General features: G+C 37.9%; 1 protein-coding gene across 3 annotated transcripts in view; it reads left to right on the top strand.

Moving 5' to 3' along the window:
* The window catches only part of EPB41L2 (erythrocyte membrane protein band 4.1 like 2), a 205,865-nt gene that overhangs the window by 18,384 nt on the left and 160,780 nt on the right, over positions 1–26,701 (top strand). The window contains exon 1 of one of the 3 annotated variants that reach the window (XM_036024708.1): positions 23,946–23,969. The exons of the other annotated variants lie outside the window; for them this stretch is intronic. The gene's annotated coding sequence lies outside the window, so the exon portion shown is untranslated. Of the gene's footprint in view, positions 1–23,945; positions 23,970–26,701 lie in introns of those variants that run through there. 3 annotated transcript variants of the gene reach the window in all.

The following is a 26,701-nucleotide window of genomic DNA, read 5'->3' as shown; positions in this document are numbered from 1 at the left end:
ACGAAGTGCAAGACACATTGATTTCTGGTCTTATGACAACACTGTACTTGCTCTTTTTCAGGTAACAGAGGGTCCTGTTACCAAATTGTCAAACACATTTTTCCAGGTGTTATTTTTGACCAACCATATTGTCTTCGAAATTCTCTCAACATATATAGAGCTCTTTGCTCTACTCCTGTTCTTCGCATACTTCTCCTCCGATCTTCCCTTGGGTTTTTCCTGCTTTCCAGGGTTCTGTCCTTAGCCTTTGATTTTTATCCTTGACTAATTTTGTATCACCCAAGGCTTCACCTGCCATCAGTCTGTCAACAGAAATCTCTCTCAAGTCTGTCTTTGTCCTGTGTCCTGCATCCTTACGCGACTTAGAAGAATTGCTACCAGTATCTCAGTTTTTAAACTAACATGTGAAACATTTTGTGCAGAATATGGGCTGTAATTGATTATTCTGCTTTGACCTGGACTATTTCGTTAGTTTTTAGATACTGCATTTTAAGGGGTACATAGCATGCACTAAGTCTGTTTGTTCATTAGAGATGAGTGGAAGCTTAGACAAACCGAAACCATGGCCCTGAAAAGGGTGCCTGGCATGTTGAGGTTGGAAGGAATTGCAGTGTGGGGGGAACTCCTGTGGAAATAACTGAAAGGGTAAGACTTGCTGGAGTGGGCAACTTACTGAGAACTGTCTTTGACCACTGGCTTTTAACTTTCTCTTCTTTTGATAAAACCACTGTGAAAGATGTTATATCTTTAAACTTTATTCCATGTGGAAATATGTGTGTATATATATGTGTATATGTGAATATCAGAAATAAGTTTGATTAATTAGTTCTTAGCCATACCATGTGCAGTGTGCCCCACAACTTTCTTTCCTATTTAGTAATAATAATAATAATAATAATAATATAATAAGTGCCAGTCAACAATTCACCTAACAATTTCACAACTCACCAATGGACTGTGATCTGTGTTTGAAAAACCTTTTTCTCTGAATCAAACTAAGATTTGGAGAAGGGACATCTCCTACGTGGTATGAGAAGAACTTTTCAACAGTTTAGAGCAGGCAGGGAATGGAAGGGGCTGTCTTGGGAGGGAGGAAGTTTCCCAGGGTTTGAAGGACTCGGGCCAGAGACTGATAATCACCTGCTGGAAGGTGGGAGGATCACTGGGGAGTGGAGCTGGGGGAGGATGGAACTTTGTGATCACTGACGTGTCTTCCAGGATTTTATGAATTTTTTATTTTGTGACTTGTGGAAATTTTAAGGTGAGTAAAGTTATTTAAATGAAAACTGTGAATTCTGAATTTATTTGCCTCTGTTCTACTTGATAAGTCAAGTATGTCTCAGTTCTTTAGTGGATGTGAATTTTAAGTTTATTTTAAAATTTTGTTTTTATTTTATAAATTAACTTATTTTTTGCACAAAAAGTTTTATTTGGAAAGTTTTAAATATATAAAAAAGTGTCCATGCATTTCAATTACCAAGCTGAAACAGTTACCAGCTCATGGCTAGCCTTATTGTATCATATCCCTATTCACATCACCCCAACAGTATTATTTTGAAGCAAATCTCAGGCATAATTTCATCTATATATATTTTGATATCTTGAAAAAAATGATACCATTATTATACCTAAGAAAGTTACTGGTAAATTCTTAATATCATCAGATATTTATTGTGTTCAAATTTCCAACTGTCTTTGTTTTCTTTCATACATTTTTATTTGGTTGGGATTTCGATTAGGTCTATACATTGTGATTAGTGATTTTCTGAAATCTATAGGTTCTCTTTCTTTTATACAGGGATGGGCAAAAGGTTTATAGTTGAATACTAATAAATAATAATAATAAATAATATTACAAGAGTATCTGTGTGTTCACGAACTCACAACTGTAAACCTACTTTTGCCCTGCTCTGTATTTCCTTGTAGTTAATTCTTTTGAAGAAACTGTATTGCTTGTCCTATATCATTCCCACCATTTTCATTTTTCTGATTTCATCCCCGTGGGATAGGTTTAACTTGCTACACTGTCCTGTAAATTGGTAGTTACTTCACAGGCTTTTAAAATCAGCTCCAGGTTCAATTTTTAAATATTTTTTTGCTGTGAATATTTTGTTGGTTCTGTGTTTTCTTAAAACCACTCAGAAAATATACCAATGGTGATTGGGTTTCTTAGTTCTTCATTTTCTAAAGTTACCCTAAGCCAAATTCACCATAAAAACAGATGGAACCACTTAGAAATTGGGGAAGATAATAATCCTCTGCAAACACCACATCCAAATACAAATTACACAAGAATTTCTAGGCCGGCTTCATTTCCAAAAAAGAAAAGAAGAAAGCAGATGCCATAGTAATTTCTATAGACCACAAGTCAGTTTTTCTGCTAAAGTGTGACATTTTACAGTAAAATCAATCTTGATTTTTCAAACCAATGTAGGAAGTGGTTCAGTTTTGCTAGTTAAATTTCTCATCCAGTAAGCAGGTATTGTTAAATGACTGAGTTTTTTCCCCTTCTGTCTTGGCAGTTGGAGGTAAAAGGATAAAAGTGGGAAGATGGCAAGTCAGAAAGCAACTAATCAATGTAGGCTGGAAATCAAATAAATGTGTTCTACAGTGATCCAAAGAGTATTTGTAATCTTTTCATTCCTACCTTTTATTATGGAAAATTTCAAATGTACAAATAAATAGAGAAGCTAGTATAATGAACGTCCATATTCTCACCACCGAGTTTTTTCCACCTCATGTTTACTATACTTTTTAAAAATTGGGTATGAACTCATGCTGCTGTTGAGCAGAATCTTCCCTTTTTTTCATTTGTTATGAGGCTTGAGTGGAAGGCTTTACATCTTTTTTTTTTTTAATTTCTTTTGTTGGTGTTGGTAAATCTTTTGTTAGATTTTATATTATTTTATTTTGGTTGGTGTTCATTACATAAAGAAGATTCTGTGGTTAGGTGAAGATGATATAATTAGGCTTCAATGCCTGCCTTCTTCATCTTTTTTTTAAACTTTTTGTAGTGGAAGCAAACACAAAAAGATGGGATAGAATAATGAGTTTTTCTGCACCCATCTTGTAGCTAACTACCAACGTATGGTCAACTTTGTGTCATTTGTGGGCCCCTAAATCCCTGTCTTCCCATCCTGTTTTGTGATGGATTGTTTTAAAGCAAATCCCAGACATGATATCACTTCATCCGTAAATACTTTTTTATATGTCTGTGATGAGTAAGCATTTAAAAAAACAAAACCAAATCACAATTCCATTGTCACATCTAAAAAATTTAGTAATTCCTTAACAGCAAATACTCAGTGTTTATATATTCCCCTTTGTTTCATAAATGTTTTTATAGGTGATTTGCTCAAGTTAGGATTCAAGTGAGTTCCACATTTTATTGATTGCTATGTCTCTTAAATATCTTACATAGTTTCTTTCACCTCTTTTTCTTTCAGTTTGTCGAAGAAACTTTGCTTTTTTTAGTGTTTACTACATTTTGGATTTTCTTGATTGTATCCCTGTGGTGGTGTTCTGAATTTCCTATAAATTGGGATGTAGATCTGAGGCCTAATCAGATTGAAGGTTGATTTTGGTGGTGGTGGTTTGGAGAATTCTTTATAGTTGGTGTTTATTTCTTATTGTATCCATTCAAGAGAACATGTGTGGTTGGCTCTGTTTTTGCAATGAAGGTTCAGATGTTGTCAGCCAGCACCATCCATCTGTTGTGACGTTTCCCATCAAGCTTTTGCCTAGTGGTTTTAGCAACCATTGATGATCATTATGTAGAAGCTTTTTTCATTGCACTAACCTTTTATAATACATATTTTTTTCTCTGAAATAAATTATGGAACTCATAACCTTTTGCCCCTATTTCTTTATTATTTGTAAAAATTGTGGACATTTTCCCATTTTTCCAGAATACTATATTTACATATAACAATAAATTGACAATAATTCTTTGATGTTGTCTAATATCCGGTCTATATTAAAATCTCTCCAGCTGTCCCCATGACATACCTTGTAGCTGAGCAAACCAGGGTCTTGCCAAGGAGCACATACTGCATTTGGTTTTGGTTATGGTTATGTCACTTCCTTTCTCTTCACTGTCTGTTCATGACAGTCACCTGTTGTAGAGATACTGGAAGATGCCTACGATGTTGAATCTTCTTTCTGGCTTTGTCGATTGTTTCCATGTGGTGGTTATTTAGCTTAGCCTTCTGTATTCTGTGTTTAATGTAAAGTAGAATTTATAGCTGAAGCCTTGATCAGATTCAGAATGTACATTTTAAATAAGACATTGCATCATATCCAGACCCACAGATGTCGTTTCCTCACTATTAGGAAGGTAAGATCAATTAGAGTGATGACTGATCTCCCCATTGTAAAGTTATGTTTTTCCCTTTGAGACTAACATAGAATCTGGGAGAAGTGAGATACTTCCTTATTTATCTTTCACCCAATAATGTTAGTATTCATTGGTTATCTTTACCTGAATCAGTTAATCATATTGGGAGTCGCAAAATGGTGATTAAATGGGATTTTAAAAAGATTTTGGTAAAATGGACATGACATGAAATTACCATCTTAACCATTTTTAAATACACAGTTTAGTTGTGTTAGGTACACCGACACTGTTGTCAGACTGATTTCATTTTGCCCAACTGAAACCTTGTACCCTAAAATGGGATTTTTATGTTTTAGCATTTATTCAACTTTATATGCTTGCAATTTTCTATGCAAAATAGCTTTCCTTTAACAGCATGGGCTATGTGATCACCATGAAATACAGTTTTTTTAATTTGACATGGAGGATAAAATTTCAGAATAAGCCATTAGTATAATAGGTATCTCAAGATTTTGTTTGTCTCTTTTCCCGAGTATCATTATAGGCTTGTTGATTTTTGTAAGTTGAGTGTATTTCAGTCAAACACAGTCATTCTAGATATTCAAATTGCCCCAACTTTGGCCAGTGGGAGCCACTTCAGGTTGACTCCTGAGTCCTCTTGACATGACCCTATCAGGCTTTGAAAGTAAGGACCGTGTTTATGTAGAAGAAACTTTTCCTGGGAGAATAGGGTCAAGTCTCTATTAGCCATAGCACAGAAAGCATCTACATTGTAGACAAGTGCCATAGAGCAGAGTAAAACCTTGATACCAAGGCCCTACTTTATCAACATAGGGAAAAACAGGATGAAGTTAGATGATCTGTAAGGCCTCTTGTTATTTTATGTTCTGTGATTTTTCACCATCTATGAAATTGTTTTACCATATAGTTTTATTGGAAGAAAATATGTCAAGAGTTTAAATGCTGTCAAATTTTATCTTTAAGAACATCCTTTAGAACTGTCTTCCTGTTATGATAGACAGCTTCCCAGGCTATGCATTAAAGGTCTGTGAATTTGGAAATGCAGGGGTTTCAATATATTTCACAGTTATGGAGTCTATTTTCAGAGGGAATGAGATGTTTGCATCCTAACCTTTGCTTTGTATTTCAACATGATGTGGCTAAACATTCCACATGGAGAAGGTCGACCTTGTAATGCTGGATCAATAAGCTGCTGCCTTATTTCCTGCAGGCAGCTTTTTCCCTCTGATCTGAGTAAACAGATGAGGTTTCATCAAGAGTTTAAATGTATAACTAAATTTGTGAAGACCTGTTTTATACATCATAATACTTACGTTTCCAAACTTCTGGGAAGTCACTCTCTGCCACTTTAAAAATCATGTTAGTTTTACAAATTGATGGGTTTTTTTTTTCCTCTTGTATAGTTTAGTGTGGATAATGGTCATCCCATAAACAATAATAGTTATTTTCAGTTTAGTAGGTTTTCTTTCCCAAAATAAATGTGGCTCAGTTTTATCATTATGCTCTCCATAATCACTATCATGACTCTTTTGTTAAGTGTTAAGTTCGAGTGGCCAGTTTTTAATTCTTTGAACTCTTACTGAATGGTGGGCAGAAGTACAAATAATACAGCTGCATACTGTACTAATAAAAGCAAAATGTAGTGCCTTAGAAACCATTTTTTCTCCAAGAACAGAAAGAAGTATTATGGAATTCTCTATTTATTCATTACCAAGTTACGTTTGGGAGTAAATAAAAGATTATACTGTATTTTAGTTAGACAATTCCTTCTTGGTGTCAGACATGGTTGGTTTGTAAAATAACCTTATAAGATCATGTTTATAACTATAGGAAGACCAGTACTTTTTAAAATAAAAGTTGTCACTTTAAAAACATGGGAAATTGCTTTAACTGTAGAAACTATGTATGGTTCTTGTCATATCTGGTAAATAAAGTTCATTCTGTGAATTTTCGAAATGGTGACAGCAACTGGAAGGATGTGATTCATTTCTTTCCCATTAATGAATTGTGAATTAGTGCAATTGAAGTCTGTACTGAATTTCCATAGAAGACCGTAGAGGCCTGGTGTCTTTTGTATGAGAAATTCCAGTATAAGTATTGAGAGAGGTATTTTCTTTATTATTATAACAAAGAATTTGAAACGTCTTCTAGGGAATATATGAGATAAATTTGCCTAAATAAAAGCAAATGGAGGTCACATAAATTAGAAATTAAAGAAAAATCACACTGAAGATCTATCCTCTTTGTACACCTCCTGCTTCTAGGGGATATATATATCTTTTCTTGTAAATCTTCTCCATGGCTGCTATCTCCCAGCTTAACACCTTAGAATTATTGAATTCCATCCATCCAGTCTCCTGGTTGGTTTTTGCCCCCTTAATCTTCATTTCCCAATATAATATATTCTGCCCTCTATGCTATTATTCTATTATAATATTCTCCTGCTCTTAAGATCCTGTTCTTTTATTATGTGATTCTTCTACCTCTAGTAGCTTGCTTTTGCTGTAAGCAGAATCAAAAGTAGCATTTTTTCTCCTGACTTCCCCAATTTGGATCATATGCCAGAGGATTCTTCCACGTCCTTTTGTACAGTGATAGGTATTGCTGAAATTTCTGACCACATTCCATCAGCTGCACCTAGAATTCTTTCCTTCTCCTGCCTGATTCCTGCACCAAATCACGGAATGTTAGCTCCAAAAGATTTTAGCAATTGTTTAATTCAGCCTTTTAAATTTATAGATGAATTTATAAATTGACAGAAGAAACAGACCCTAGAAAGTTATATAATTCCCTCCTGCCCAGGCAACAAAGCAAATTAGCCTCAGACCCAGGTTCTATGTTCACTTTTCATTAAAGATCTTTTTCTTTTAAGATGCAGCTCAAATTCTAGCATGTCCCTCAAACCGTCTCTGATGACTTTAGAATTCTGGCCTCCAGACTTTGGTGCCATTTATTGTGTTGTGGCCACGTTCGTGCTTCTGTTTTCGTGAGAATGAACAGTGATGTTGCCAACCTTTGAGCGCTTCCTTTGCAACAATCCCTGTGCTAATAAGCACATTGCTTATTTCATTTTCACCTCACATTCAACCAACATGGCTCAGGTATTGTCATCCACATTATAGAAATAAGGAAACAGGTACAGAGAGGTAAAGTCTGAAAAGGTCAAGATTTACCTTTGAAGTCAGTGGGGGCCGCTCCCAGAGCCAAGCTCATCTGAGCTTTATAGTCTTTTCATTATAAACTTCTTTTGTTTTCTACTGGATTATAAGGCTCTTGGTAACAGTGAACAGGTCATGGAGGTCTTTGTATCTCCTATAGTATCTATCACAGAAGAGCTCAGTAAACAATTGGAGATTTCAGTCTGACAGGTGGGAACTCGGTGACCACATTTTGAAGGTCCCAGTATTGGTGTACATTGGGAAAGGAAGCAGAAGGTGACATGTTAAGCTCTTCTCAAATTGAGGCACTAAATCTAGGAAGGTAACAAAAGTATGGGGTTGGTTGATGTTACCATAAAGTGATATGGGCAGGAGAGTTCCATGTTTAACTTTCCTTCTTTAGTGACTGTAATGAGATATTATACACCTGTTTACCTGTGAGAGTTTGCAAGAGAATCTCAGTTGCACATGGTCTTTTTGGCTTTGTTCGTTGTTGTGTTGGGTGTTGCTTTCTTCAAGTTGTCCTGAATCTGTGAACCAGAGTATTAGCAAATACCTTTCCATATGAGACTGATCTTTTTAACCAAAAGAAGTCTTGGGCACTTTTCTCAAAATAAGATCTTGAACTGTCTTCTTAACAGAGAGCTTCTGAACTGGTGGGATGCTTGAGAGGCACAAAATCAATTTTGATTATGGGTGTGGTTTGGGTGAATGGTTAGGTGTGAAGAATCTTTGCATCCCTTCTGCTTGTTAGTGCAGCAAAACCCTTCAGCTGTTTAGACATACTGATTTTCCATTTTACTAGGATTTGAGTTTAGCCTTCTTTGTCCTTTGAATTAATTCCCATAAGGTATTGTGCCAACTTAATTCTTAGTGACCAAGGGTATTAGTATGAGGCCTTCCCACTAGAAGGAGGTAGATTTAAGACTCGCAGTGTGATTTTTTTTGAGGTATAAATTTCAGGACATTTGAATAATCTCATTTAAAATGAATGCTATTTTTATTTTCAGAGGGAGGATGAGTAAAATATTCAAACTAAACTGAGTGTAGGAATAGCACTAGTTTAAGAGACGAAAGACCTGAGTTGTTCCAGTTCTTATTTTATCATTAACCCAGTTGTATGGTCTTGGAAAAGTCACTCTGAGCTTCATTTTTTAATTTATTTCTTACTTTTAATGAGTTGGATTATATTATCCCCTTGGTTAATTAGATCAGATACTTCTACTTAGGCTTTAGCATGTATTTCTTTCACTGCTTAATGTCAAAAACCTATTGAATTTACTACCTTTGTGTTTGATTATTTTTGAGCCATATCGGGTACCAAATCAGCTTTTTCTGAGGGCTTTAAAAAATAGCCTATTTTTTATTGTATTTTTCCTTTACTGCTTACCCATTATACCCTCTTCCACCTCCACCCACATGCCCCCCCAGTGCCACATTATTGTCCATGTCCACAAGTTCTCCTTTTTTTGCTCAATCCCTCCACCCCAACACCCCCTGCCCCCAGTGCTGTCAGCCTGCTATCTGTCTATGAGTCTGTCTCTATTTTGCTTGTTCAGTTTGTTCATTATTCAATCATATTGAATATGGTATTTGTCTTTTTCTGACTGGCTTATTTCATTTAGCATAATGTTCTCTAGGTTCATCTATGCTGTTGCAAAGGGCAAACTTTTTTTTTTTTATGGCTGAGTGCTTTTCCGTTGTGTAAATGTAGCATAGCTGTTTTATCCACTCGTCTATTGATGGACATGTGGGCTGCTTCCAAATCTTACCTATTATAAGGAGTGCTGCAATGAACATAGGGGTGCATATATTCTTTGGAATTGGGTTTGGGATTCTTTGGATAAATCCCCAGATGTGGAATAGCTGGCATATAGGGCATTTCCATTTTTGATTTTGGGGGGTAACTCCATACTGCTTTCCACAGTGGCTGCACCAATCTGCATTCCCCCCAACAGTGCAAAAGGGTTCCCCTTTTTCTACATCCTTGCCTGCACTTGTTTGTTGATTTACTGATGATAGCCATTTTGACAGGTATGAAGTGTTATCTCATTGTGGTTTTAATCTGTATTTCTTTGATGATTAGTGACGTTTTATTTATTTGGGTTGTCTCTTTTTCTTGATGAGTCTGGTTAAAGGTTTGTGAATCTTGTTTATATTTTCAAAGAACCAGCTCTTGGTTTCATTGATCTTTTGTATTTTTGACTCTATTTTGTATATTTCTGCCCTGCTCTTTATTATTTCCTTTCTTCTCACTTTGGGCTTTATTTGTTTTTCCTTTCAGTGTAAGGTTAGATTATTTGAGCCTTTTCTCATTTTTTGAGATAGGCCTGTGATGCTATGAATTTGCCTCTTATGACTGCTTCCCCTGTGTGTCCCACCGATTTTGGGGTGTTGCTTCTTCATTTTCATTTGTTTCAAGGTGTCTTTTTGATTTCTTCCTTGATCTCATGCTTAACCCATTCATTGTTTAAGAACATTTAGCTTTCATGTTTCTGTGTATTTTTAAGTTTTTCTTCTTGTGATTGATTTCTAGTTTCGTAGTATTATGGTCAGTGATGATAAATGATGTGATTTCAATATTCTTAAATTTATTGAGACTTGTTTTGTGTCCTAACATGTGCTCTGTCTTAGAAAGCGTTTTATGTGCAGTTGAAAAGAACGTACATTCTGCTGCTTGGGTTGAAATACTCAGAAGATATCAATTAAATCCATTTGACCTAGTATGTCATCTAAGGCCACTGTCTCCTTGTTGATTTACTGTCTGGAAGATCTATTCATTGAAGTCAGTGGGGCGTTAAAATTCCCTACTATGACTATTTCTGTCAGTCTCTCCCTTTATGTCCATCAAGATATGTTTTACATATTTAGGTGCTTCTGTGTTGGGTGCTCAAATGTTTATTTGGGTTATAGCCTCTTGTTGAATTATTCCCTTTATCATTATGTAGTGTCTTTCTTTATCTCTTATTAAAGCCTGGTTTTTAAAGACTATTTTATTGTATATAAGTATTGCAACCCTTGTTCTTTTTCCCTTTCTATTTGCATAAAATGTCTTTTTTCCATCCCTTTACTTTTGGTCTGTGAGTATATTTTGTTCTCAGGTGGGTGTCTTGAAGACAGCGTATATATGAGTCTTGTTTTCTTCTCCATTCGGCTACTCTGCCTTATGCTTGGAACGTTTAAGCCATTTACATTTAAAGTGATTATTTTTTTTAATTTATTTTATTTTATTTATTTATTTTTTAGAGAGGGAAGGGAAGGAGAAAGAGAGAGAGAGAGAAAGTGATTATTGATAGTTAATATATTTGTTACCATTTTCTTTTTCTTAACTATTTTCCCTGTTGTCATCATCTTTTATTTCTTCTTCTTCCTTCTCTTCCTCTTCAAACAAGCCCTTTAACATTTGTTGTAATACGGGATTGGTGGTAACAAATTCCTTTACTTTTTTTTTTATTGGTCTGGGAAGCTCTTATTTTTCCTTCAGTTTTAAATGATAGCCTTGCTGGGTAAAGCAGGTTTGGTTGTAGGTCCTTGCTTTTCATCACTTTTAGTATTTCGTGCTAGTCATTTCTGGCCTTTAATGTTACTGTTAAAACATCAGATGATTGTCTTGTGGGAGCTCCCCTGAAGGTAACTAACTGCTTTTCTTTTGTGGCTTTTAAAATTCTCTCCTTGTCTTTGAGCTTTGCATATTAATTATGATGTGTCTTGGTGTTGGCCTTTTTGGATACATCTTGATTTGGACTCTCTGTGCTTCCTGGACTTAATGTGCCTTTTTGCTTCACCAGGTTAGGGAAGTTTTTGGCATTTCTTCAAATAGGTTCCTGATCCCTTGCTTTTTCTTTTTTCCTTCTGGTATCCTTGTGATGTGGATGTTATGCTTCATGTTGTCCCAAAGGTCCCTTAAACTGTCCTCAGTTTTTAAAATTCTTTTTTATTTTTTTTGCTGCTCTGATTGGGTGTTTTTTTCTGCCTTGTCTTCCAAATCACTAATTTGATCCTCTGCTCCATCTAACCTACTGTTTATTCCTTCCAGGGTATTATTTATTTCAGCTATTATATTCTGTATTTCTGTCTGGTCCTTTTCATGGTTCCTGTGTCTTTTTTCATGTTGTTTAACATCCTCATAATGATTACTTTGAACTCTGTGTCTGATAAATTGCTTGCATCCATTTAATTTTAGTTCTTCTAGAGAATTCTCTTTGTTTTATTTGGGGCCTGTTTATCTTCCCATTTTGGGTGCCTCTTTGTATTTCTTTCTATGTATTAGGTAGATCTGCAAAGGCTCTGGCACAGGCTATATCCATCACTGCCTATGACTGGCCCTGGACAACCTGTTTGGAACTATCAGCGAACAGCTTGTGGCTCCATCTGCTGGTCTGGGTACGTGTGGAAAGAATGAAGCTGTGCACCAAGTCCCACTTTTACGGGTACTTGGCCTTGGGGAGGGTCAGCTAAAGTCTCAGAACATCCAGGGATCTGCCTCTGCCTGCAGGCTGCCTGTTAGGCTTCATCACTGAAAGAGCCTCTGGCTCTACCCTCAACAGGGTTTACACTGCACAGGGTGGGGTAAGAGGGATTCCTGTGGGTGGAGCTATTACTTCCCACCCAGGAATGGAGGGGAATGCTCTGCTTGAAAGATGACTTCTGCAGTATAGAGAGTGACTGAGCACAGCGATCCTGGCAGTTGACCCTTCAGGTCTCTCCCCAGAACCACCAGCCTCAGACTCTCCTCATATCTCTATAGTTTACTCTGCCCTCCTGTCACTGGAGACCAAGGTAAGTGCCTACAAATGAAATTTTGTGCATTGGCTCTTTAAGGGGTTGTCTGTGTCTTTAGCCATCTCTTCCTGGTGGACAGAAACCTTGCTGCTTTTCATAGTCGGATGTTATTTGGGTGTCTTTCCTGATTCTGGTGCTCTAGGCTGGGGAGCTCAGCTTGGTGTTTAGATCCCGCATTGCTCAGGGTGAATCCCCCCGCTGCTGGCTGCTGAAGCATCCCTCCATAACTTCAGCTGTTGCCCGTGGGAGCCCAGCCAGCCCTCTCGTGCCTCTGTACTTCCTACCAGTCCCGATGTGGTGGTGGTGGTGGTGTGGGTTCCTCTGTAAGTCCTTGGTCATAAGGCCTCTCTCTGGCTAGTCTTTCAGTTGGTTATTCAGGGCAATTTTTCTACAAATTAATTGTGATTCCAGTTTGGTCCTGGGAGGAGGTTAGTGTACCTTCTACCTACTCTGCTGCCATCCTGGATCCTTCTGTGTGGGGGTTTTTTTTTTTGTTGTTTTCTGTTTTTTTTTTGTTTGTTTTTTTAGTCCATTGCTTTTATGTATGTAGCTTTCTCTATTATGCCATGTTTCATATTTCTATATTTTTTCTCATTCTTACCTGTTTGCTTACTTTTTTACCCTTTGGTCCAAACACACATTTAGGTACATTTATTCTTTAACGTGAGTATTTAAACCAACAGTTTTTAAGAGGTGCCTATTATGTATTTAGCACTATGCTACATCTTAATATCCCCTACCGTTCTCTATAAACTTGTGAATCAGTTAGAGCCTTTGGTACCTCTAGGCAGAAGATGTCATTTAATTTATTAGCAGCTGTTGCTGTCTACAAGTAATTATATGTGATTACAAGTGTATTTTATGAGATGAATCTGGTGAAGTCATTATATACATGATTCAGATTAACACAATTATTTAATACTGAAGTAAATGCTTGAGAGAAATTCTGACTATTTAGTTAATGGAGAAATACTTTTAGTAGGAGCCTGCTGATACAGTTTTGCCAAAACCAAGGGTCAAAAGGCAGTGGTGAGAGCAGGAGGTTCAGGCAGCAGGGAAAGTAGCTGAGCCCAGCCATGCTTTGAGATGCCACATGGCTAGTTGTTAAGGAAGCAGCCAGGCCCTGTAGTCAGTAGCCTTGTGTGTGTGTGTGTGCGTGTGTGTAAGAGAGAGAGAGGGAGAGAGAGAGGGAGAGAGAGGGAGAGAGGGAGGGAGGGAGAGAGGGAGGGAGAGAGAGAGGGGGGGCGGGGAGAGGGAGAGAGGCTGGCTGTACGTATACATGTGTTTGTGGATGGCTGCTAGGCACATACTATTCTCATCTGGTTGTGGGGAGGGTTGCATGGAAAAACCAAATCAATCCTCCCCTGAGGATTTCATTGTTGGATAAAGGGCTCAGAACAATCAAATCTTGGTTCAGACTTTCAGGTAGTATGGCATCAACATCTGTGGCCTATTAAGGATCAACTTTCCTGCAGTTTGATAGTAGTTAAATGTCCCTGGAATGTTTATGCAAGCAGTTGCTTTGTAATTTGACAGGCTTCTCGAAGATTCCAAAGTAAATATATAAAATCTAAGTCATTCTTTGACATGTGAATCATATTCAGGATTTCATGGATGAAATGTACTTTTAATTTTTGGAATTAACTTGGTAATTTACAAATGGAGCTGTGATAGCTCTGATTCTTTCTGCATGTTTTAAAAATTTATTCCCATACAATGAAATTATAGAATGTAAATTTAGCTTTTGGAAGGACAGTGATTGATGTACTATTTTTCCAAGTGGTTCTTCAGATCTGACTAGTGGAATTTACTTAAAACACTTTTTCACAAATACTCAAATGGGGAGTAGGATGATATTTTCAGATTTTTGTAGAATAAACACTAAACTGTTAAGCTTTTCACTCCTGAGCAAACAGAGAAGGCCTCGGCCTCGGCCTTATGAACTTTCCTTCTTATTATAGAGACATAAAATGTTATGTTGTCTGAGGGCTACTTTGGTGAAGGACATGTACTTAAAACAGTATAGTATTGTAGTGTTCAAAGTACTGGATACAATTTAATGATTCCATCAAACATTTATAGTTAACATTTTCCCTTTAAAATAATAAACCAGTCAGAGTCGACTTGTATTGTCTAGTATGTACTCTCTTTTTTTCCCAGGAGAACAAAATTGTCACACTGAGGAATATTGTCATCTGTTGGATGAAATAGCACGTGACTAGGTAGTCTCTCAGGGGCGAGTTGAGGAGTGAATTCTGTACACAAGACAGAGAATGGCTTTGTGCCTTTATCATGAAGGACTTGTTTGGCTTATACTTTTCTAAGGGACCTAGTAATTGCTTTGTCTTCTCTGGAAATAGTCTTTTAAAACAGGTATTAATTCTTAGAAGGTGTCAGAAATCCTGACATTGCTCTGGAGTGATTGGTAATGTGAGCTGTTGACTTGATATCACCCATACCTTTGTTCATAGCATTAATAAAGGACAAGCCAGCTCCATAAATTGTAACTGCTGGGTTTTAAATGCAGATACCTAATTTACTAAGACATGTTGGAACTCTGGCTTTCTCTTTACTTTTTTTTTTCTTTTCTTCAGATCTTTTGCAGTTATCTTGGCAGCCACCAAATAAATATACTACTACATGGTAGATGTTTGAGTTTTTGCTTAGGCACTAATGATAGAAGTTATGATGCAGAATTTTCACTTTGACTTCCTTGGAAATGTTTCAATTCCTGGCAGTTTTGAATAAACTACTTAAAATTGGGTATCAGCAGAAAGTTCATACCTTGGAATAGTCTGAAACTCTTGCAAACACGAATAAATACTTTTTTAGACATTTCTTTTAAATTTCGGGAGGGGAAATTAAACTCATGTTCATTGTTTGTCTGTTACTAGCTTAGGAACTCAATACATTTTTGTTGATTTTTTTTTCCTCAGTAAATTGAAGTTTTCCCAATTTGGGGACTATCTTAAGGCGATGCTGTTTTCAAACACCTGTTTACTAGGAAATTGCACATACACAGAGCTTTTTGTGAACAATTTTGAAAAATCACAATTGCTTTACATGTTTTCTAATGTGATGCAAAAAGGGTTAATCACTGTAGGGCATGGACACTGAATAAGGGTTAAAGGTCTGTCCTTCATTAAAGAAACATGAAAAAGCTACTGTTCTGTAGTGAGGCGTTATCTTGAGGTAAATATTGGGATAAGAACTTAAATAACATAAGTATTTCACTTTTGCTGATCTGATGTCCGTGTAAACTTTTTAGAGTGTTGCCAGGCCTATCGCTGTGATGTTTGGCTCATGGGATCACTGTTCATTGGCTGCTTTTACCATTGGCCTTGTATCTTGGCGAATGTTTGGGTCTCTGCAGGTCTGTGAGGTAATGGACAGTAATTGTTTGACTTCCTAGGCAACAGCCCACTGAGAACCAATCGTCTTTGTTCCAGGGGGAGCTGTAACAGTCATGTTGAGGTCTGGCCCTGTGGAGAGGAAGCTTAGTTAGTGCCTTATTGTCGGCTTTGTTGTATTGTTACACACTTGGATGTGATACTAAGATGAGAGTCTGAACTGTAGGCCTCACTGTTATGACTAAGTGTGGTTCTGATTTAAAGGAAGGAATTATACCTAATGGCTCTTGCTTGCAGAAAGAAAAGAAAAAAATTCAAAATCCAACCCTAATGTAGACTGGAAATTTAACTTTAGTATTTGGTTGTTATCAAGTACCTTTCATTCATTACAGAAACATGTATTTTTCCTGCGTATTTTGTCTGGTCCTATACATAGTATGTACTGGGAATGAGGGATATGAAAGTGGTAAGAATTTTTGTACTTGAGCTTATACAGTGTTAGACAATGAGTTAAATGACTAAAACGATGACAGAGGAATTTTAAGACCAGCAGTACGTATTATTGAGGCACCTATAAGAATTTACAGTGATGGAAGAAGTTTGGGAAGAACTGACTGGGAAAGGGGGTGCTGGGAACAGAAGAGCGGTGGTGAAATGATGCAGTCTGGGCTGAGACTGGGATGAATGCGGGGCGGGGGGCAGCACTGCGGCCTGAGGGCTGGGTAGAGAGGACCTGCCTTACAGGCTAGAGGAGTTAGAATTTGATCTGAAAGACAACAGGGGTCCATCGGAGCTGCTAAGCTCTGGCAAGATGAAATAGCATTTTGAAAAGATGACTTGTCAGACACGTATGGGGTGGTTGGCGTTAACGGCCTGAATCGGTGCTGTCCTCCAGGACAGACAGGCCTGTCGGCACACAGTGGCTTCTCTTACCGCATGACATTAATGTTGCTCCGTTGACTTTGGTCCCGAGTTTGAGCCTCTGCTTTAGAGACACAAATTTGATCAGTATCTTGTTAACAGTGGGGCTTGGGAAAACTGAAGCGTGCTGTTCCTCTTCCCCATCGAGCAAGAAAACAAAAGCAAAAACAAAAGCCCAACTCCTACAAATAAATAAATAATTAACCTTTTTTATTAGAATATCAACTTAGTGGGAAATATAGTGGGCAAAAGGAATAAATATGTACATCATCCTGTCTAGTGTGTGTTCTGCGTGTTGACCACATGGCTGGCACACTGTCAGGTGGTGAGTTGTGAGTGTGGAATCAGACTACAGTGATAAGGGAAGACTTGTGAGTAACTCAGTGCTATTTTTGTATTTGTTATCTGCCCATTCCTGCGCTAGGTGCTCTGTCTTGTTGACACAGGATCAACAACATGGATCCAGCCCCGGTCCTCATCCATCCTCACAATAAGGCTGTTCTTGCCAGAAGGGACTCAGGCTGACTATAACACTCTATCCTTCTGAAAATCCGTCTACTCGTCTGCTGATCACTCTTAAGATTGAAAAACTTTTCTTAAGTCATTTAAATCATTTCAGTCATGGCACCTTGAGTTTTAGTGATGTGGGGGCTGTTTGGTATCTTTTAGGTGATTTTGTGCAACTGCTTTGATCCACTTCATGCTGGTTTTTCTGTACTGTTAAGGGTTTCCTTTTGCACCTGTGAACTGCATGCAGCTGAAATAGTCCAAGACTGCTGGAAGGGAAGTAAGCCAGGAGGCCAGCTCAGGAGCTTAGCTTCGGTTCACAGTGATATTCCAGCTCTGAGCTTGTCTTGCTTCTTGTACAGTATTTCCATACCTTACAGGGCTCGGAGTAGAGGGTTTGCTGTGGTGATGAAGACAAAGGGATTACTCTGCTGACCTTGGCAAAGAACAGGTGACAGATGCTAGTTAGAGTGCATGTGGGTGAAAGAGGAGATGGAGTTAGAGACAACTTAGAAGTGAAAGCTTTTGGCAAAGCCAAAATAGATCATGCAGTGGAAACGAATATGGGTTAGTGGGTATATACTGTGATTTTGGTGATCGATTTAGTCAGAATGTACGTTTGGGTAGACTCCATTAAAAATAATAGCTGTGATCTTGAACAAGTCTGTTTTAAAAAGGTAATAATTCATGCCTTAAGTTTCTTAGGACATTTGTTTAGTGGTTAATAACAAAATAGCTAACATCGTGGTATTATGCTAAGTATTTTTCTATACAGTATCTCATTTAATCTTGAAAATAAATTAGGAATTGGATTCCTTTGCCCCTGTTATGTGGGAGGGGAAACAGGCTTAGAGGGCAGCTAAGATCACATACTTCCCAAGGGTGGGTTGGGACTCCTAGGTGTTTGACTACTGCTTAGACTCTTAACCACTCAGTTAGATAGTTTATATGAAAGCAATTAAAAAGGCATATGGCTTAGGAAAAAACAAAGCAAACTTGAAATATGCAGAATAGAATGAAGCCTCCAGTGGAGAAGGAAGTGGGCAGGACTGAGCTTTGGAATGACACCGTACAAAATGAGGGGTATAGAGGGGGCGGACTAAGAAACAGGAGAATTCAGAGAAGGATGTCTTTGAATCTAAATTGAAGTGTATTAAATAGGGGATTACTCGTTGCCAAATATCAAATGAGGATATGAGCAGAAAATAAAAACAAAACCCTACAGCTGGCATTTTCTCATCCTCAGGTATTACCTTTAAATATCACTTTCTCAGGGAGGCCCCGGGAGTAGTTGTGATGGGACAGTATAAGACTCATGAGTACACACCCAGTGCTTATTTGTATAGTTTGTAGTGCATCGTAGGCCTTTGCCATCTGGTAAATAAAGGAATTGTGGCAGTAGACCTTTGGGAAATAAATTTGAATAACACATGGTGGTCCATGCCCTCAGAGACCTCTTGGTATAGTCCGGTAACTTGATTGTTAAAACATAAGTGGTTGTGTGCTAGTGAATAGCTCTCTAGCTGACCTGAGCTTTGTGACTCCTGGTCCTGCTTATTCACCATCTGTCACTCTGGGACATGCCATTCTGGGACACAAGTACCTAGTTATGGGAACCTCTTCAGCAGGGGCCATTTACTAGTGCCTTAGCCTCTCCCTTGGCCTGAATGTAAGATCCATTTTGGTGAGCAGCCTCCTTCCTGGCAGCTCCGTGCCCTCATTTCCCCACAGTTTCAACCATAAACCCTATGCTTTAGTGATACCAAATTACAGAGTACTCATATTGCTGCAGGGCTTGGGCTTTTGTAGCTGTTACTCCCTCTGCCTGTTCTTCCTTTTCCTGACCTGTCAGTCTTGTACTGACCCTCAAAGTGTGGTGGAAAGGGTGGTCATCCTGATGGAGTTTTCTTGTACTGTCCCCACCCCTGCAGCAGCTGGTTTCTCCTTTCTCTGTGACTCTGCCTGTGTGGGAGACCTTCCATATCACTTCGAAATTTTGTCTTTACGTCTGCCCCTAATCGTGAATGGAAGCACTTTGAGGACATGCGCCGTGTTTTACCTTCCTCCTTTTTTCCCAGAGTCTAGCCCAATGCCTGAGTCATAGGGAATGTTCAATAAATAGATTCTGAATGAGTGAAAAAATAATGGCTGACTGCCACTTACACATTGGCAAATTTCTCCACTATTTGCTTTTAAAAATGTTTATTTGATATGAAAGGAAAGTTAAATAGTACTGTAGACATAGAGTTCTTTTCAGGAAAGGGAAGTTTGTATTTATATTCATTGAAATCTTTGGCTCACTAAAGATTAGATGGAGCTAATTTTGGAGGGTCGATGAAGGACAACAGGAAAAGAAATAACATAGTAAAGCTAATTACATCCTTCAGAGGATTTTTAGGTCATCATGGCTATGTAAACTTTTAGGGTAGTGGATGAAATAAAATCTTTTAAGTGTTTGATTTACTGCTTAATAGTCACACATACATATTAAAATAGCAGTATATCATTTATTAATATGGAAGGATTGCTTTTGGCATTCTTTTACTTTATGGAACTTTTATTCAACATAATTTTCCAGGATATAACATAATCTTCATTTGCTTTTAAATTGTTTGAGATTAGTACTTTTGTATTCATTTATTCAACAAATATGTATTGGTGCCAAGCAGTGTAATAGGAATAGAGTGATGTACAAGATAGATAAAGATTCCTGTCTTCAGGAAAATCCTGTTCTAGAGTTGATTCTAGTATGCTGATGTCACAAGAATTTTACCCAGTGACATACTTGATTACTTAATATCTTTGATATCCACCAGAGCTTGGTAGTCAAACTTTTGACTTCCAACTTTTAAAGGGCTCATACAATGACATTATTAATAATTGATGGGGAATACCCCCTAGGAATGGATAGCAATGGCGATCACACTATTCTTATAATGGCGGCTAGCACAGATTACCATGTACCATGTAGTGTAATACAACTAGAGTGTGTTGTTATCCTCACATGAGGACATTTTACCATTGCTTTTTAGAAAGAGAGAAAGGGGGAAAGGAAGGGAGAGGGAGAAACATCAGTGTGAGAGAGAGGCACCAATTGGTTGCCTCCCATACACACCTGGATCAGAGACTGAATGAACCTGGACTGTGGACTGAACATGCGACCTAGGTATGTACCCTCACCAAGAATCAAACCTGCAACCTTTTGGTTATGGGATGTTGCTCCAGTCAATTGGGTAACACAGGCCAGGGCCAACTGTAATGTTTTGAGTCATTTAAACACCACATTCAATTTATGAGACGGGCACTATCAATAATTTTCATTTTGCTGTATAGGAGTTAAAAAGAATGACCTACATGTATGAACTACACAGAGCTACATATATGAGTAAAACTTGAAAACACAGCAGACTATGAATGTGGTGATATTTATATAAAATATAAAAGTAATATCGGAACTACACAAAAAATGTCACTTCCTATAGCCACTGAGATATACAAACCTTAGCAAATATGTTCTGCTTATATGTAATTTTTCTGGAAGCATAAAAGTTGATTTTTAAAAATGAGTCAACACTAATTCATTGCCCATTTTGTTCATTGACCAAGGGTGTACGACAAATTTTTAAATGCTTTGCAAAACATGTTCATATACAGATTGCAACTTAATCTAATTGCTTTTTGAGATAAAGGAGAGCAGGATTTTATTGTTACTCAAATTAAGTGGCAGTAATTGGACTTGCCTTTCTGATTTCTAGTTTAGTTCTTTTTATAATAGTTTTATATTTTTCCACACTCAGTTTGATGTCTGGGTATACTTTATTTATGCACCAGAATGGCAATACTTTAAACGCAGTCATAGTGGTTGTGGTGAGCTTTTCTTTTTTCAGTAAATAATGACATAGATTTATTGCCTTTTTGGGGAGGCGTGAACACAGACTTTAAGTATTAAGCCTTCATTCTTAAACCTTAGTATGCACAAGAATCATCCAGTGAATTTATGAAAAACAAACACAGTTTCTCTACCTACTATCCCATCCCAACCCCCAGCCTAAGAATTCTGCCTTTCTCCTTTTCTCCTTTACTAGATCGGTTTCTTAAGGGCTGTGAGCTTTTCTTGTGCATTTTGGTATTCTCCACAGTGAACACATTGCCTGGTGGGGGGTGTTGTGTGTGTTGTGTTTAGTAAATGTTTGCGGGATGAACTCAGGAAGAACATTCCAGAAGTGAATACCTGAACAAAACTAGGACTATATTAATTGTGGTTGGAGAAGAGTAGAAAGGCTTTTAATGCTCAAAAGTTAGACGTGTGCTGAAATTGGTTTTCAGTTAACCTGGTAAGCATTATTTTCAGATCTTCCTTTCACTAGCATGATTACTTAAAAACATGATTATAAAGTTCCAGGGAAGCATTTTACTGGAAAAAGTGTAATAGAAAAATCAGATTCTTTCGCACAAGTATACCAAGCCAGCTTAGAAGTTAACAGTTCTCTTTGTAGCGGGGTGTTTTCTAGCACAAACTACTTCGAATGGTTCAGCCCGTTGGCAGCAGCACAGAAAACTGCCCTTTTCACCCTCTCTGGCACACAAATGTGGACAATTCATAGCTGGAACGTATCTTCAAGAAACTGCTGGTTTTATTGAAGCCAAATGTGTAGTTTTTCATTTAGACACATGAAGAAGGGCCGTTAGTGCTCTTGTCATGTATGAAGTAAATCACATAGATACTTAAAAAAAACCACAGGCAAACAAAGCATCCTCAACTTATTGTGTGTGTAGGTACAGGTGCAGACATAACCTATTTGGTAATAAATACATCTCTGTCGTGCGCATCTTTATCCCTCTCAGTGTTAGCTGTGTGCTCTTTAAATATTGGCGCTGCGCCATGCATCCTAAATGAATGTAGGCTGGAGGTGGGATGAAAACTGAAAAATTGGTGACTGATTCTACATTTTTCATCTCTTTTGCTGTTTAGAAAAAGTCCAATTATATTTTAAGGTAGGTTTTCTAGTGGTGTGATAAATTTAAAAATGAGCAGTAGTGAAGAAATTTCTTCATTGCCCATTTACCTCTAATCTAAAGCAAACTTTCCTAGGCTGAACTTTTCTAACGTGGACCAGATAAACCCTGTTCTTGAACAGTAAACTTCAGTGCATTGACTTCTCATGATAGACCTGTGGATAGCCTTGGGCAGCTGTTCTGTTGTTGTTTACTCCAAAATAAGCTGTGTGAGATGTGGACAGTCAGCTCAGGAAATGCTTTTGTTGTGTCTTTGTTGATTGCCAGACAGGCCGTTTCATGCTGGTGTTGAATAGCACACGGGACTCCCTCAGACCCACGGAGTGAATAAATCTCCATCAGTTAGAGTGTACTTTGAAGATGCTGATAAATTGATAAGTAGTACTGTGTAATCTCCCTGATATTGTTTTGTTTATGGAGATGAAATGGTCCAGTTTATTCTCAGTTAAAGGAAGCAGTGAATGGTAAGCATGTTTGCAATTAGTGCTTGCTCCAGGCGCAGTATATCTATTTAAATTGGAAAGATTCCTGAAATACAAGGTGTGTTACTTGTATTAGATACAGGCAAGCCAGGTCTTAGTAGACACATAAGAATTTTCCTTTGAATTTCTAATTTAGGTGTATTTAAAATTAGTGTTAATATTGGACTCTCAGAAACACTCTTGATGATCTTTTATTAAATCAGAGTAATGCTGTGTATAGTTGAATGGATGTTCCGTTGCTTATCATTTTTGTCTGTTGTGGTTTTTGGACAATTTTTGCTATTTTGCCCTTTCAGAAAAGTTGCCTTTGCATCATTATTGGAACTTGTTTGAGGTTGCAGGTCATTTTGAGGCGGGGGGGGGGGCGGGGGGGGCAGAAAATGATCCCCAGAAAATACTGGGATGATTTTCAATCTGAAGTGTGAGTTTGGTTCACCAGATGAAATCTGGGGGTTTGACTCTCTCAGGGCAGGGTACCGTCCAGCCACATTTTGTGATTAATTGCACCTGGGATGGCTTTTTGCCATTTTGGTTTTTAATTTTTTTAAAATAAATTACCATCTGTGAGATTTTAAGCCAAATGATTTTTGAGATTCTTTTTTTTTTAATTTTGCATTTAAAAGACTATTGTTTTTTTCTTGAAATTAAATATGTTACAGCTGTAAGTTACCACCTCCTACCCTTGCCCTCGCTTAAATTATTGAAGGAAAAAATTGTACATTGATTCTATATGCCTGAATGAAAAACTGAGAGAAGGCCTGAGAGGGAACTTCAGCTTTGTTGTGGTGACTGTCCTTGCTCAAATACTTTTACATAATCCTTTAGATTGTAGGAAAACCCCAGATTTAGAGGGAAGGGAAGATTTGAGGTTGTTTGTCTATTTTTTAAGCAAAAGATATATGTACCTATTTTATCCACTTGAAACAAGGCAAGCTGAGAACAGTGGGAAGTCAAGGACAATGAAACCTCAGGAAATAGCTTCACATGTTGCCTATTGCATCCTGGACGATTTGGATAAAACAGAAACAGCTGGGATGCCAAATATCCTATAAATTTCCAGTGTTGGTGGAAAGTATGGTGTAGCACGTTTATGAGCTGATTTAATAGAGGGCTTTGCCCACAGGTCTTTGGTGATTTGCTTTCAGTTTTCTTCACAAAAAATGCCAAATATTTGGGGCCCTTCTTATTACTAAATGAAAAATCGTGTGCATTTGGCTCCATAAAGCAAGTAGCCTTGAGAGATGGGCCTGCCTAGAAATTGACTACATTTTTGTGGGAGAAAGGGTGAAAAGGGCAGTTTCCTGTGTTGCTGCCAAAAGGTCTGAACAATTTGTAGTAGCTTGTGGCTAAAAAACAACTTCTGTGAGGCAAAACAGCAGCTACAGACTGGCCCTGGGTATGTGTGAGAAAATGCTCTTCTTTCCTGTTTGATTGTTAGGATTTATGGGAAGTTTAAATGGTGCATTTTTAAACCCAACTGCTTAAAATGATGTTTTGGTTGATTTGGATAAAAACCTAGGAAATACGTATGTTTGGAGTTAGCACAAGTAGTGCATAATGTGTTATGTTTTAAAAAGGGCAGCATTTATATTTTGCTTTTATTGTAACTGTGAGCTTGGATGGTAATCCATTTTTCTCCTGTCTTAAAGAAGTGTAGGTAAATCTGGCATCTAAGGTGTGCATTTTTACAGGATTGTTTTGTCCCTCCAGTTAACTTTTTAGAAATGTGCTTTTCTCTTAGTCCAGTGGGGCTTTGCATTAGATGTATGTTTGTAAAATATATATATATAAGTAATACTGGTGATGCCAGTTAACAGTACTGAGAGTGTGCCAGGCATCATGCTGATGTCCTGTTATTGGTAATGTTTTTCACTTTCTTTGGATGAGGGAGACAGCTCAGAGAGTGGTTAAATGTCCTGACAATGTAATGGTCGGAGCCAGGATTTGGAGTTTTGTCTGTGTGTTCCTAAATATTTTTAAATAGTTTGTATTTCAAATTTTCATTAGTAAAATTAAAATCTGTTAAAATTTTCTTTTGGTAGAATGGGCTTGGGTATATAGAATGAAGATAGGTTTGGTTTGATTTAGTTTTAACATTTTCACTAACCTCTGTTTTCAGTTGCTGCTTCCACCACACCTGACCTTCTGTGTATCTAATCCTTCACTCTGGTCGTCTGAGCGGGCAGTTACCAGCATACATACAGAAGCATGTTGTTATTTAAATGCATCGGACCTTTACTTTTTTTTTTATCTTAATTTGATCTTTCTCTTTGGTTGGAGATATCTATATTAGCTTTTTATTAACATGCAGATGATAGGTGGTTAAGACATAACATTTTTCTGAATATTTTGCTCTGTTTAATCAATGTGATTTTTTGTTTTTTGTTTATTTAGTAAGTAGCCTGATGCTTATAGTCTAGCATAGTCTTTCTCAAGGGAGGTGGGGTGGGTGATTTTTGTCCCCCTAAAGAACGTTTGGCAATGTTGGCAACATTTTTGATTGCCATGTCTTGAGGGCACCCCACTGGCATCTAGTGAGACCAGGCATGCTGCTAAACATTTTAGAATGCACAGGATAGAGCCTCTCACAGCAAATAGTTATCTGGCTAAAATGTCAATAGCGCAGGGGTTGAAAAACCCTTATTTGGCTAACATAGGGCAGTGACCAGATCTGATTAACTAAAAACTGTTTCTGTTTTAGGACAGTTTTGTTTTCATAACGAAATACAATAACTCAATGGTAACTAGGCAAGTTTTTCTTCCCTTCTAGAGGTGGAGGAAGAAGCTGTCCATCTGCTCACCCCACCCCATGCCAGATCATTCAAGTTGGCCTCATACTGGATTTTGTTTTTCATTGGCTTCCTACCTTCACCCCCTATTGCACTTAGAAGAGATCACATTATCTTAGTCACAAATAATTGCCTGTTCAGATGTTATATGACCTGCCTTGGCTTGGGGTGGAGGAGAAGCAGAGGAATGAAAGGGATGTTCACCAAAGTTTTGATGGGGATGAAAAATCCTAGTGTGCCTTTCATGATTACAATGAGTACCAGCGAATGCAGTTGTGAGTAATATATGTAAGTTCACACGTATCTGCAGAGTCAAGGGTTAATTAAATAGCTTTATAAACAAAGCAAATTCAATGAATAAGTGGAATTTTTAGATAATCTTTAAAATAAGAAATCTCTAGGTCCAGTATCTAAAATCTCCGTTTCCACTATCTGTCAGATAACTACCTGTTAAAGAAATTGACGCTTTTGTTTTACCTTGGAAGGAGCAACTAGTAGTTCTATTTGGATGCCTTTGTAAGTACTTGGGATTCTTTACCTTCTTTCTTTGCTCCTCATCCTTCAGATATGGGCTCCAATTTTACCTAACTCCATTTTCTGTTATGTTCCCCCCCCCCCCCCCCCCAGATTGCTTTCTGTAGTTATTTCTCTCTGTCTCTTACTAGGCTGTTACATACAGCATAGTGCTGGGTACATAGAGGCCATCCGCAAACTATTGAGTGAATGAATGGTGGAGGAAAAGGAGAAGCAAGCACCTTAGCAATCTTAAAACTAAGTAACAGAAGACAGGTATAGGGTCTTTGCCAGTCAGGGTGCTGTGGACAGAACCTAAGTGAGGGTAGGAATTGTTATGTGAGCATGGCCATATTGGTGTGACTTGTGCTGTGCCTTTTTTTTTTTTAATGTTGATAGTCTGGGTGACAGGCTGGTAGGCTAACTGTGGCCTTGGCCATATCTGCGGGTCTAAGTGGTATTCATGCCTTCTACCTCCAAGCTAAATTATCTCCTTATACTGCAGGGCTTATAGCCTTTGCATGTTCTGGAATATAATTTGCATATTTGCTGGCATATGTGATTTCGATCTAGACTTCTCAACTGCATGAGTTTGGTTCCCCCCTCCAGGAAGAACCAAAGTTGAAAGTGATAGACATGAGCCCTGAAGACCTGCAGTGATTTTCCTGTGACAGCATTCTTGTAGCACATTGAATTCTGGGCTTGGGCAGATGTGCTTTCTTAGCCTTTCCTTCAACTGGTCCCCGAATTTCAGGAGAAACAGCTCCGTATTACCCTGGGGTTTGTTCTCTTATGTGCATTAGTGTCACTGCTAGTGGCCTAGGTT

The sequence above is a fragment of the Phyllostomus discolor genome, chromosome 4 (genome assembly GCF_004126475.2).
Source record: "Phyllostomus discolor isolate MPI-MPIP mPhyDis1 chromosome 4, mPhyDis1.pri.v3, whole genome shotgun sequence".
Lineage (NCBI taxonomy): Eukaryota > Metazoa > Chordata > Mammalia > Chiroptera > Phyllostomidae > Phyllostomus > Phyllostomus discolor.
This window is presented reverse-complemented; position numbering and strand designations above follow the sequence as displayed.